The following is a 14158-nucleotide window of genomic DNA, read 5'->3' on the forward strand; positions in this document are numbered from 1 at the left end:
CAGTTATCCTCAGGGTGAAAAGATGGATCTCAAAATCATACAGTCATTTTTGGAAAGGGTTCAAATACACAGAAATGCTTAAAAACCAAAGTATTAGTGGGACCTGGAGTATTTTTCTGACTCTATCACAACTATCACTAAACAAAAAAAAAAAAAAAAAAAAGCACAGAGTGTATGTAAACTTTTGAACAGGGTATTTTTTATAAATGTAACTATTTTCTCTTGTGGACTATATGTAAACATCTTTTAAATGAACTATCTTATACAGGTCAGTACTAAATTAATAATAACATGCATTTTGCACGATCTTATTTTGCTAAAATAATTAACATTTTACAAATTCTGCAAGGTGTATGTAAACTTTGACCTCAACTGTATATCATGAGCCTTCAACTTTGAAGAACTGCATGTACAGATGTGAATTTACAGCGTGCTGGAAGCTAATTCAGTTTCGTCTAAGATAACTGTAAGAACATCCCATGTCCTTTACGTAACAAACTGTAAACCGCAAACTCTTTCGAACATGCAGCTGCCAGCAAATTTCAGCTGTTGCCAAGTAAACATAACTTTGGTTTCGTTTTTCGCAGCAGGGGAGTTATTAAGCCGTGCGCTCCAGAGCTCCTACTGATGTGCTCTCACTTGCGCTAGAAGTGTTTAGTGTTGCTCTGACAACTCGTTGCCTACCTTAGTTGTGTTCGGTCTGCAACGAGAACTAGAACTCTGTGTGACTTAGTGTTTTCTATGTGATCCCCCTCCCCAAGCCTACCAACACAGTCAACACTGACCATTTCAATAACTGCCCCAAAACATGTTCTCATAATCAATTGCCCAGTAATTTATTGCATTTGGATGATTTTAAGTTTATTTTACCTTGCTAACTTGCTCTTCAGAATAAATTGAAATTATCTAAGGATCAAAAAAGTACAAATTGTGATATTCTTATTTCAATATTTCAAAAGTCAAAGATTCAGGTGTTTTTGTTTACCGAGATATTCTTGATGTTAAGTGCACAGATTATTATAAATTAAGCAAAGAATTTGTGGTCAGAAGTTGCAGTTGCTTTCTTTTTTTATAAAGAATGTGAAACGTGTTTGTAGGTTATGTTATTTTACGTTTTTAAATATAAATAAACACAGTGGTGGCCAAAATTTTTGGAAAACTAGCCAGCTAAAATGGTTTTAAGTCAGTTATTTTAATCTTTTGCTGTGGGGTGTCAGTAGGAAATATCAGTTTACATTTTCAAATATTCATTTTGCCATCAATTGTAATAATCCAGTGAGTTTTTTTGTTTGCACAATGAGTTTGACAACAGCTAGTGCTCCACACAGAGATCTGATCCCATCATCATCCAGTCTGTCTGGAATGATATGAAGAAACAGAACAAACTGAGACGGATTAAATCTAGGAGAACTGTGGCAATGTCTCCAAGATGCTTCAAGAAACTTACCTGCAAAGCTACAATACTGTTCAAAGTTTTAGGCATTTCTGTAAAAGTGCTGTAAAATAAGGATGCTGTTTACATTGTCATAAATAGGTTTTCTTTATCAATTAACTTCTATTAACTAAATTAAATCAACATTTGGTGTGACCATCCTTGGCGTTTAAAGCAGCTTTTGCCCTACACTCTTAAAAATAAAGGTGCTTCACAATGCCATAGAATAACCATTTTTGTCTAAATGGTTCCATAAAGAACCTTTAACATTTGAAGAACCTTTCTGTTTGACTAAAGGTTCTTTGTGGCAAAAGAAGGGTTTTCAGATTATAAAAAGATAAGAAAGAGATGGTTCTTTAAAGAACCTTCAACTGAATGGTTCTTTGTGGAACCAAAAATGGTTCTTCTATGGCATCGCTGTGAAGAACCTTTTAAAGCACCTGTATTTTTAAGAGTGTAGGTGCACTTGCACAGTTTTTCAGGTAGCTTTGCAGGTCTTGAAACATTTTGGAGATGTTGCCACAGTTCTTCTGGATTTAGTCTGTAATATATTTGAAATAGATTTTGACACAGCATTAAGGTTTTGTATTTGTTTTTGAAACTGATTGATTGTAAGCCTCATTGAGTTTATGCACCTCAGTTTTTGAGTGAACATTTCCAAAATAATCTCCAAATAATGTTTTTCTTTTTTGCAGTCAAAAACTGAGCTGAATACGCTCAGAACAATAAGGCCTATAATCAATCAGTTCCAAAAAGAAATACAAAACCTGTTGCTAACTGAAAGAAAACTAGTTGACAAAAAATACTTAATCCAAGATTTGGAAATAATAGCATAATGAGATATTTGAAAGCAATTAAAGGCATCTTGTTTTTGAGCAGGAACATCAAATTAAGTGAAGAATTTTAGCACAGAACAAGGCTTTATTATCTTGCAACTAGGGGTGGGCGATCTTCCCAAAATATTGTATAATATCATGTTCCTCTAATGCAAAATCACAATCCTCAATCTTAATTGCAATCTTCCCAATTTTGAGATGTACTATCGAGAATATCCGGACTGCAACAAGCCTTTGACTTAACTATTTTCATGGTTTATAAAACAGAGTATTGCATTAAACAATCAGTTGAAAAGAAATTAAGGTTTTTGAGGAAAACAATCCAAAATTTTTCATCATATAGTGGACTTCAGTGGGGATCAAGAGGTTGAAGGTCCGAATTACAGTTTCAATGCAGCTTCAAAGGGCTTCACACAATCCCAGCCGAGGAATAGGGGCCTTATCTAGTGAAATAAGAGTCATTTTCTGAAAGAAAAAAATAAAAACGTATATACGTTTTAACCACTTATGCTTGTCTTGCACTAGCTCTGTTATGCGCATCTGTGACCATCATGTTGGAAATGGTTATTTATTCCTCTGTGTACTTTGGTTTAAAAAGGTAGGGTACAACGAAAAATTCCATCTCTGTCTGACATCTTTGATTTGCCTTTTCTTTTGTAAATGGCGTTTGACTTTCTTTGCTTGTTCGCTTTGTTTGTGACCTTTCCACCAAGACTCCGTAATGTCTGAAGTTGAGCTAGTGCCAGATGAGCATTTGTTGTTATAAAGTATAAAAATGTGTATTTTTCTTAGATTTCTTGTATTTTTGACTAGATAAGACCCTTATTCTGCGGCTGAGATCGTGTAGAGCCCTTTGAAGCTGCATTGAAACTACAATTTGGACCTTCAACCTGTTGATCCCCATTGAAGTTCAGAATTTCTTTTCGACTGAAGAAAGAAAGACATGAACATCTTGGATGACAGGGTGAGTAAATGATCAATTTTTATTCTAGAAGTGAACTAGTCCGCATCCAAATTCCTTCATAATTGTTTGTTCATTTAAAACATAACCGACTGTCTTTATGTAAATACTCGCATTTGACATTTTTCGGGTATATTTGACCATTTATGTGCACACCTGAAACCACAGGTATACTTTGCTTGGTTATGTTCAGCTCTGCCTCGGAGCGTATGGGCTGCACGATTAATCGCACGATGTTGTGAGGTGCGTTTAGTCAATGAAGCCGGTACTTTGATTAGTAGTAAATCTCCATCACGTGCGTTTAGCTGAAGCAGAAATTAAAGGTTGTATCAGCGATTTCTAGCCTAAAACATAAAGTGTCAATTTCAGCTGACCTTTCTTCACGATCCGCTCGCTGCCTGCCCCATAAATTGTCTGTGAAAAAACCGCGTCTCTCTGGTCAGCCTAGGGTCCGAGATATGCCAAAAAAACAATCGGCGCTATCAACACACCACAGATAACCAAACAGTGTTCCAACCAATCAGCGTCAGGGGTTTGGTGTTGTGGCCTTTCCTACTGGTGCTGGGATGTGAGGGAGGCGGAGCGAAAGTCCACAACACCAAATCCCTGACGCTGATTGGTTGGAACACTGTTTGTTTTTGTGTGGAAAGGTTGGTAGTGCCGATTGTTTTTTTGGCATATCTCGGACCCTAGGCTGACCAGAGAGACGCGGTTTTTTCACAGACAATTTATGGGGCAGGCAGTGAGCGGATCGTGATGAAAGGTCAGCTGAATTTAACACTTTATGTTTTAGGCTAGAAATCGCTGATACAACCTTTAATACACAGAGATGTAAATCACTGACAAGCTCACCAAATATGGCGTAGCTTGTCAGTGATTTACGCCTCTAAACGCTCCAGCTGAATGCACGTGATGGAGATTTACTACTAATCAAAGTACCGCTTCATTGACTAATCGTGCAGCCCTATCGGAGCGTGTACACAAAACGCACAGGAATAGTGTTTAATGTGCTTTTAATAACTCTTTACAATACAACATGTCCCACAGTAGACTGCCTTTTACCACAGTCACATTACATGATTTGACTGATTTGAGCATTAAGCTTTGAAGGACAGGCAAAAGCGCACCACTTTAAATCAAAGTAACGGCATGCGTCACAATGATTGTTTTATTAAAATCGAAACTGAAACTAAAATGTAATTCCTCGCGCTACGCACTTATTTGGAGATTATTTTGGAAATATCACTCAAAAACTGAGGTGCATAAACTCAATGAGGCCTACAATAAATCAGTTTCAAAAAGAAATACAAAACCTTAATGCTGTGTAAAAAATCTATTTCAAATAAATTACAGACTATATCCAAAAGAGCTGTGGCAACATCTCCAAGATGTTTCAAGAGACCTACCTGCAAAGCTACCTGAAAAACTATGCACAAGTACAACTACACTCTTAAAAATAAAGGTGCTTTAAAAGGTTCTTCATGCAGTGCCATAGAAGAACCATTTTTGGTTCCACAAAGAACCATTCAGTTGAAGGTTCTTTAAAGAACCATCTCTTTCTTACCTTTTTATAATCTGAAGAACCTTCTTTCCCCACAAAGAACCTTTTGTGAAACAGAAAGGTTCTTCAGATGTTAAAGATTCTTTATGGAACCATTTAAACAAAAAGGTTCTTCTATGGCGTCGTGAAGCACCTTTATTTTTAAGAGTGTACTACTTTTAGCTCACGTTGAACTTTTTTCAAATACTTTACCATCCATGAAACGCACATAATAGAGACACGTGATATAATTTGTCCAGTCACAGTCATCTAGTAGGCAGTTATTGCTGTAGTTTTAACATTATTACGAGAACATAACTATCACTAGATCACTATCTCCATGATTCACTTGAAAAGTAGTAGGTATAGAGTCAGACATAATAACCTGTGGTTCAGTAAGCAAGTGTTGAATCTGAGGTGATTCAGTCAGGAAGTGAGTTTGTCTGATCAACTCAGTTCATGGCAGCATTTCTGGCCATGATGTTGTGGCTTTCCTTAAGAGTGACTCAGGAAACACTGGTGGTTTCCATCTTCTGCGTCTGCTTTTAATTACAATCAGCACATTAGTTGTGGACTGAGGTGCAGCAAGTGAAGTATTTAGCCAACACACTCCACATTAGTGGTGCAACGGATCACAAAACTCACGGTTCGGATCATATCACGGATTTTGAGTCACGGATCGGATCAATTTTCGGATCTGCAAAAAGGGGAGGAGTCAAATGTAATTTGCTTCTCATTTATTACAAGAACAGTATGGCAAGGAACTTTTGGTTTTATCAAAAATAACTAAAATAAAATACAAAAATAAAACCAAGAAATAACTGAAAAAGCTGAATAAATAAAATTCTCAATACTTGAATACTTCAGTGCAACAATTGAAAAACAACCTGAGACCTGAAAATAGGCCAAACCTTATAATGACAAAAAAATTTTTTCAAAAAGATGAGGATGTCTACATTCTCTGGGGAGAGAGTAGACCTCTTAGCTGTCACTATGTCACCTGCCGTGGAGAATACCCTCTCACTAGGAACTGAAGTGCCAGGCACAGCAAGGTAGCGTCTTGCCATCTTTGCAATGTGAGGGTATTTACACTCATTGTGTTTCCACCATGCCAGCGGGTTACCACCATCCACTGGCAAACTGCTTGCTGCCCTGTACGATGCCACCTCCTCTTTGATTGTGTTGTAAAAAGTTTTCTCTGTGTCTGACTCTTTCACAAATGTATCCCCAAAAAGCTCTTCTATGGCAGACTTCTTTTGTGGAGGAGATGCATTTGGCCCTGTGTCTGCTCCAGTGGGTGTTGGCTCAGTGGCTTGACCCTGCAGAAAAAATAACTCTGAGTTATTTAACTATATTTCTTATTATATATTTCATAGGCAATCAATAACATATGCCAGTAATTTTCAAAATTAGGATCAAATATTCACATAAATAATAGTTAAAATATTTTATAACTTAATTATATTAATATTAAATAATATGAATAATTGTATTATTTTTACCTCTTCAGTAGCCACAATCTCAGTTGTGAGATCAGTGTATGTCTTCTCGCGTAGGGCTGGTTCTATGTGAGTCAGGGACTTGAACCTTGGATCAAGTGCAGTAGATCTGTAAAGATAATCTTGTATTTCAGGGGGGTTGGTGTATCTGGAAATCAGGTCCCCTCTTATAGCAGCCTTAACATCTCTGGTAATGCTGCTGTCTTCCTCATTTGCACACATGGATTGTATAATTCTGGTTTTCAGAGGTAGGATCATGGACACAGATGGTGCATTTTCAGTGCTCAATAGGGTTGTGACTGTTTTGAGAGCTTTGAGGAGCTGGAGGACCTCCTCTGCTACTTTCACATCATCATCAGACAAGGTGACAATGTCTCTGATATTTTTTTTCAGTGTCTTTTCTGTCAGTGCAGAGTATACTGCTGCCTGCTGCTCAAGATAGGGCTCCAACATGTCATATGTGGAATTCCATCTTGTAGTGACGTCGTGTATGAGCTTGTGGGCTGGTAGCTGTAGCATTTCTTGCTTTGTTTTAAGCACATGAGCTGCTGTTGTACTTCTGTGGAAGAAGGAAACCACCTTCCTAATCCTCCCAAGAAGGCGATCCATCTGATTAACTGAGATTCCTCTTTGGCATGCTAAATTGATCACATGTGCAAAGCAAGATATCTGTGGCCCTAGTCCAGCTTCTGTCACTGCATTTACTTGGTTTCTGGCATTATCTGTGGTGACTGGGATATTGCTACATGCATTGTGTCTCTTTAACTTCCACTCAGCTACTGCTTCTATCAGGATTTGCGCTAGATTTGTGCTCGTGTGACTCTCATAGAGGGGGGCGTGTCTGTAGCACCGGACTTTGCATCTCCCATCCCGCTGTTATGTAGTGGGCAGTCACAGTCACGTAGCTTTCGGTAGCCCTTGATGTCCACCCGTCTGTGGTGATCGAAATAGAGGATGCATCTGATAAGTCTGCGACGATTTTGCTTTTTTCCTGTTCGTAAAGTTTAGGCATGACCTTCATGCTGAAATGTGTGCGCGAGGGTATTTCGTACCGTGGCTCAAGCACTTTTAGGAGGTTTTTAAAACCCTTGTTTTCAACAACAGAGTATGGCCTCATGTCTGCCGCAATAAACATCCCGATAGATTTGGTAATAGCTTTAGCCCGCTCTGATTCTGGTGCAAACAAGGGCTGCTTAAATGCAGCGGTGAGCAGCTGTTGCTGGGGTTGCTGAGGTTGCTGCGGTTTGCATCCTGTCTGCACACCGGGGTGATGTCGCTTCAGATGCGTGGCCATACTCGATGTACTGCCACTTTCATACTGCTTTCTCGTGCCACAGTGTCTACACACTGTAACTGTTTTGTCCACCACCCTTATTCCGTCATCATTATATTTTACAGGAAATCCAAAATGCTCCCATACAAAAGATTTGAATGACGCGGGAGGCTTTTCGAGTTCTTCTGTTCCGCCGCTAGCCATCGTTGTTCACATGTTCCGCTGACGTAAACACGACTTCTGTGTAATTAATTATTTATTATTTAAAGGTGCAGTGTGTAGATTTTTGCGGCATCTAGCGGTTAAGTTTTGAATTGCAACCTGATTGCAACCAACGGCTCCGTCCACCGCTCACCCCTCCCTTTACAGAAACTACGGCAACCGACACGCGATTAAGATGTCGTCGTTTCAGACAGCAAAGAATAATGAAGTTTCTTTTAAAACGTAAATAAGAGAATTATATTTACTTGATAATTCAATAAAACGATGTTATTGTGAATATTGCAGTTACTTGTTCATCATTGTGTCAGTGTTTTTTCCCAAGAACAGCAGTGATGAAACGCGATCTGTAGAGCAGTTTGTCCGTTCAGGGCTACAGTAGAAACATAACGGTGGCTTCCATGTGGGGGACCCGCGGTGTATGTAGATATAAACTGGTAATTGTAAGGTAATAAAAACATAATGGTTAATTAAGTAAGGTCTTTCTTCACCCCTGAAAACATAGTTATGTATATGATATTGCATTTCTGTCTAGAGATAATCTTAAATATTACACACTGCACCTTTAAGCAATATCAGCAGAAAAACACTGTTTTATCTGCGGTTGTTAATTTTTTTTTATTAATCTAAAAGTTTTAAAAATGAGTTAATCCGCAGATCACGTGCGTTCCGAACCGTGGTTCATGATCCGTACGGATCACGGATCAACCGCGATCCGTTGCACCCCTACTCCACATATCAAATATCAAACCTTAATCTGGATTTGCAGAGCTTCAGACTGACTCTTCACCTCCATCATACATTTGGTTTAGTAACCAAGATGACAGTTCTCATGACAGCCCCTGACTCTCACATCAGATGCGTCACCGTACAGATGCTCGAGAGGCCCATCTAGTTCGGGCTTGTTAGGGTGATGAGATGGAGAGGTAATTAATAGTTCATCATGTACAGATGAATCATTCTGAACTCCAGTGTATTTACCGCTAGTGGTTAAGACGGCCAGGATATCAATGCACTAGGACTCTCTTGTGTCCTATAATCATTAATATTTGATTTTCAGTGTTAATGGAGGAAAGAAATATGCCTGGGAAATACAGTCTGATTCAGAGGCAGATGCAAAAGAGGATGTATAGACTAGGTTTTAAAACATCAGCCAGCATGTATCAACAAATCAAAAGCAAAAATGAAACACGTTAGTCTAGTTTCTGGATCTGAAAGACCAGTAACATGCATTAAGTATAGTAGGGCTGTAGCCATCGAATATGTTAGTAATCGAGTATTCTGCCGAAAATTCCATCGATTAATCGAGTAATCGGATAAAACATATGTTTGCGTAATTAAAGAGCAATATTAAATATGCAAGAGAAAATAAGACAGGTTTCTTAAAATCTACATTTTTATTTTTTTAATGCATAGTATGCAACAATATTCCATCTAAAATAAGCATTTAGTTATTACCAATTTTTTACTGTCTGTGCTTGTACTGGGAACAATAACAAAGTTGAGATGAATTAAGTGATATAAATTCTGGGTTTAAAATAAAGCATTTTCTGAAAGATGAAAACAAATAAAAATAACTTTCAAATAACTTTTTTTAAATGATCAAAACTAAGGCATACTTTAAAATAAACTATTAATATAGTTATACAAAAACACTGCCTTTAAGTCTTGCAACTTAACTTTTAGAACTAACAGTTAAAAGTTTCAAAATCTACAGCTGCAGGCATAACATAAGCCTTTACTGTCTTCTTCTTGGAATGCTTTGTGGCATTTAGGAGTCAAAACATAAGTCCATGCATGGTTTCACACGGAGTGCTTTAAGCCAATAAAACTATACGTTTTAAAACTTGTAACTTTTGCTACGGTTAACGTTGCGAATGTCGTTTACACTACTCCGTCGATTTCAACCCTCGAAAACTGAGACTTTTAAAAGCGCTGTAGACCCCACTGATCTATATAGATCAGTGTGTAGACCCCGTTTTAGTTTGAAAATTTCGGTGTTGTGTTTCAGTGTAAGCGGACCAAAACGGAGACTTTTGTAAACGATGCCCACATTCTCTCCGCGTATCCTTGACGACCGTGTAAACAATAACATCATGCTCATGGCTGTAGCCATAGATATGTATAAGTAGATTCCCTTTTGACCGCTCCAAGCACGTCCTCCATCTTAACAACAGGGATCTATCTATACTTATCTATGGTTGTACATGCTTGAATGGTCATATGGTGTTTTTCGGCTGTGTGGTGTAGACGGAGATCCGTTGTGCGGTAAATTATAAAATTACCGCCAACTCCTTCCTTCCGTTTTTTTTTTTCACTTTGTAAACGCATTTACACAAACAAAATCATTGCGAAAAAATGAGATGTGAGCTTTAAAATTTATTAAAAGAGGCTTTGAGGCAGAGGAATTTGCCTCGATCATTTTTTGTAATCGAGTTACTCGAGGAATCGTTTCAGCTCTAAAGTATAGAACGCAATTCGCCAGCTAAAACCCCCTTCATTTGGTGATATGTGACCCTGGACCACAAAACCAGTCTTAAGTCGCTGGGGTATATTTGTAGCAATAGCCAAAAATACATTGTATGGGTCAAAATTATAGATTTTTCTTTTATGCCAAAAATCATTAGGAAATTAAGTAAAGATCATGTTCCATTAAGATTTTTTGTAAAATTCCTACTATAAATATATCAAAATGTAATTTTGGATTGGTAATATGCATTGTTAAGAACTTAATTTGGACAAATTTAAAGGTGATTTTCTCAGTATTTTGATTTTTTTGCACCCTCAGATTGCAGATTTTCAAATAGATGTATCTCGGCCAAATATTGTGCTATCCTAACAAACCATACATCAATAGAAAGCTTATTTATGCTTTCATATGTTGTATACATCTCAGTTTTGTAAAATTTTACCTTATGACTGGTTTTGTGGTCCAGGGTCACATATGTAATCGCACATTATTTGAAAAGCCTGTGATCTTAACAGCAAGTTACGCAACAGTGAACGTAACCAGTGGTTTTGATTGTCGTACATCCATGAACTTGAAACACCGGTGAAAGCAATCACTCTGCGCAGATCTACCTCCCAGTGTCGTACTGCTCTTTTACAGTGGATTATTGTTCTCATCCCATGAAGTGGTTATAATAGAAATGTTTTTAATTAATCCAGTGGAGGGCCATGGGTGGCTGCCCGAGCCTGCTGTGACGCAAGCCTGGGATTTAATCACGAGGAGACGGGGTGGGAAAAGAGGGAAAACTCATTCCCCCATGTCAGACTTTTAAAACAGCCAACACTTCTGGTGTTCAGTCAGGAAATTATACACAAATCATGCTGTAAGTTTGAAATGTCAAAATAGGCACTGGGTGGCTTTTATGAATCCCATACAGTAATGTAAAACGTAAGGCCCATGCTTATAGTTTAAATGTGTAGCATTTTGTATGCTAAAACACTTTCTTCTATCCCATGTGCAGAGTGTTTGGGAAACCTGTTTGGAAACAGTCATTAGTGGTGATTTATACTAAGGCTGTGCAATTAATCGATTTCGGCTTCAAACGATAATGAAAATACAGTAATCGAGATGAAAGGATTATTGCGCCCCCTTTCCAGTGGTGCGCTTTCACTCCTCCATAAAAGCCAAATTTCACATGCAAATCAGCAAAATCATGTAACTTGACTTTTAGAAAATGGGAAGAAATCAGAAATCAGAATGAGCTTTATTGCCAGGTATGTTTACACATGCTAGGAATTTGTTTTAGTGACAGCAGCTCCACAGAGCAATCGAGTGACAGTGACAAGACAAGACATAGATTATAAAAAAAGAACAATATACAAGTACACAAGACAAAATGCAAAGTGCAAAATAGCAAAAACACAATATACAGAGTATGCCATTACAGAGTATGTGCTTGATTTATTCATGTTTATTTGATGTTGGGTTTTTAAAAGCAAGAAAGAGAACTCTGTGTGTGTGATCAGAGACAGAGCAGAACATGGACATGTAAAGTTATCTTTTAGCTCAAGGTGCGCGTCTAAACCATAGACTGTAAAAAAATAGAGACGTAGTGTCCGTGACGTCACCTGTAGGTTTCTAAAGAGCAATTTTGAAGCTCATAGTGGGCGGGATTCGGTTGTCACCGTCTTGGAATTGCATCATCGCGCGCCACTCTCGGAAAATCGAAAATGGGCAAAGAGGCGGGATGTGGGTGGAGCTGGTTGCTGAAACCACGCCCACCTAGTGCGTCAGTGGTGACAGCAGCGGCAATCCCCCTGTCACTCAAGTGGCCACACCCTTAATTATGCAGAACATTAAGGCTTAATATAAATTAACCCTTAAAGACCTAAAACATTTTTGGGGCACCTGAGGAACCTGTATATTTCTTTGTTTTTTCAGACCTATTCTAGCACTCAGCATCAATTGTCATCTATCATTTTAAACATAAGAACTTGAACTTTATGTCTAGCTAATTTAAAATTACATTTTTCCTTTTGTTTTCTCTAAAAATTAGTGAATTTCCAGAATTTAAGGGAAAATGCTAGCAACAATCTGGTGTACTCAAACAAAAACTCCTGAAGTTTGGATTTTTTTCTTTAGAAATTTGTATGTAGGTGTTTTACACTTCCAAATAAAAAAATTTCTATATATAACATTCCCCAAGCAAATTAAAGCCATTTAATACAATATTATTATAGGCGCTTTTCAGTGAAAAACAGTCCTATTTAGTTTATTGACAATATAGACCTGTCCAAAAACGTTTCAGGAGTAAAGTCATAGCAGAAACAGTGTTATATAATAGCAAAACACAGGAAAAATAATTTACTTTTTCAGATAAATATATTCTTAATCCGAGGATGAACAATAAATGCGAACAGAGTAGAAAGTAACAAGAAAATTGCACAAATTGTCTTGTGCAACAAAAAAAATAAACAGTCCAAATTATTCACAAACTTAACACAAAATGAGAGACAAATATACCGAGTGCAACCGAAAAAATAGAGCAAATAATCTTTAAAAACTATATAAGAATTAGTCACAAAATTTAACAACCAAATAGATTGATCTGTTGGCTGTAGTCTGCGTCCCAATCTATTTTACCGGGAGATCACATAGTGACGCGAAAACCTAAATTCCAGTGCTTTATCCGATATATAATGCTGTTTCATCCTTATTTTTGGTTTGTGTTATGTCAAAGGGCTCTGTCGTGAGTATTTCTGTACATTTTCAAAGAATGCTGTCATGCAAATGTGTTATTTTGCGTTTGTTTTCATGCATGCAAGACGCACTTTGCTTTCATTTTGCGTTTGTTCAGATTTGCAAAGAAACATACTAATCGGTGGTTCAAAAGACCAAAACCTATGTTTATTGGTTGAATAAATGACAGTTTGAACCAATCTGGACACAGGGGTGGGACTAAGCATCAACAATCGTTCCTGTTTGGCTCAGAGGACCAAAACGTATTGATTTCATCTGACGAATCAGTGCTGAGGAAATGTGATGACGTAATCACGCTCACCACGGAGCCTCTGAATATCCAAATGAGACAAATTGGATTAGCGGTTCAAAAGTTATTAAACATTTAAGAACGATAGTTATTTTTAGCCGCGAGCGGCTGTCTCGGTCTTTGAGGGTTAAACGGATGAGTTCTAAAAAAATTCACCCCCCTCACAGTTGACATGAAGTGCGAAATTAACTATATAGACCAAAACCACTTTTTGTACCAGGTTGTAAAACGTTTTTTTTTTTTTCTGCTGTAAAGTTGGGCTTCTTTTTTAACATTGGGCGGGATTGACTCCCTTTTGCAGCCAGTCGATGAATTGCAGTTTGAGTCACTTACGTGTTGGTTTCAATAGAGAGAGCGGAAGGTTGCCGCTTGTTCTAAACGGTCAAATACATGCAAAAATATTTCAAAATGAGTGATTGGTGATTATTCATGTAAGCCCTTGTCAGTTATGTCTTAAATGATCATAAAGTGTTGAGAATGAAAATAAGTGTGTACCAGTATATTGGATCTGTGTGGCTCTTAAAGCAGTAGTCACGTCCAGAACAATAATTCACAGATAGTTCACTCACCCTTGTCATCCAAGATGTCCGTGTCTCTTTTTCTTCAGTCATAAAGAATTTTTTTTTTTTTTTTTTTTTTCGGAAAACATTTCAGGACTTCTCTCCATATAATGGACTTCTATGGTGCCCCCAAATTTGAAACTTCCAAAATGCAGTTTAAATGCAATTTCAGAGGTCTCTAAATGATCCCAGCCGAGGAAGAAGGGTCTTATCTAGCGGAACGATCTGTTAATTAAAAAAAAAAATGATATTATATACTTTTTAACCTTAAACGCTCATCTTGTCTAGCTATGCGTGGACTCTGTATTTCGCGTCAATACAGTTGGGTTATGTCCCATCT

The 14158-nt window shown here is 37.7% G+C and overlaps 1 protein-coding gene across 2 annotated transcripts in view; it reads left to right on the forward strand.

Moving 5' to 3' along the window:
- The window catches only part of ptp4a3a (protein tyrosine phosphatase 4A3a), a 54219-nt gene that overhangs the window by 4212 nt on the left and 35849 nt on the right, over positions 1 to 14158 (forward strand). The window contains exon 1 of one of the 2 annotated variants that reach the window (XM_073821589.1): positions 3106 to 3232. The exons of the other annotated variant lie outside the window; for it this stretch is intronic. The gene's annotated coding sequence lies outside the window, so the exon portion shown is untranslated. Of the gene's footprint in view, positions 1 to 3105; positions 3233 to 14158 lie in introns of those variants that run through there. 2 annotated transcript variants of the gene reach the window in all.

This window comes from Garra rufa, chromosome 17 (assembly GCF_049309525.1).
Source record: "Garra rufa chromosome 17, GarRuf1.0, whole genome shotgun sequence".
Lineage (NCBI taxonomy): Eukaryota > Metazoa > Chordata > Actinopteri > Cypriniformes > Cyprinidae > Garra > Garra rufa.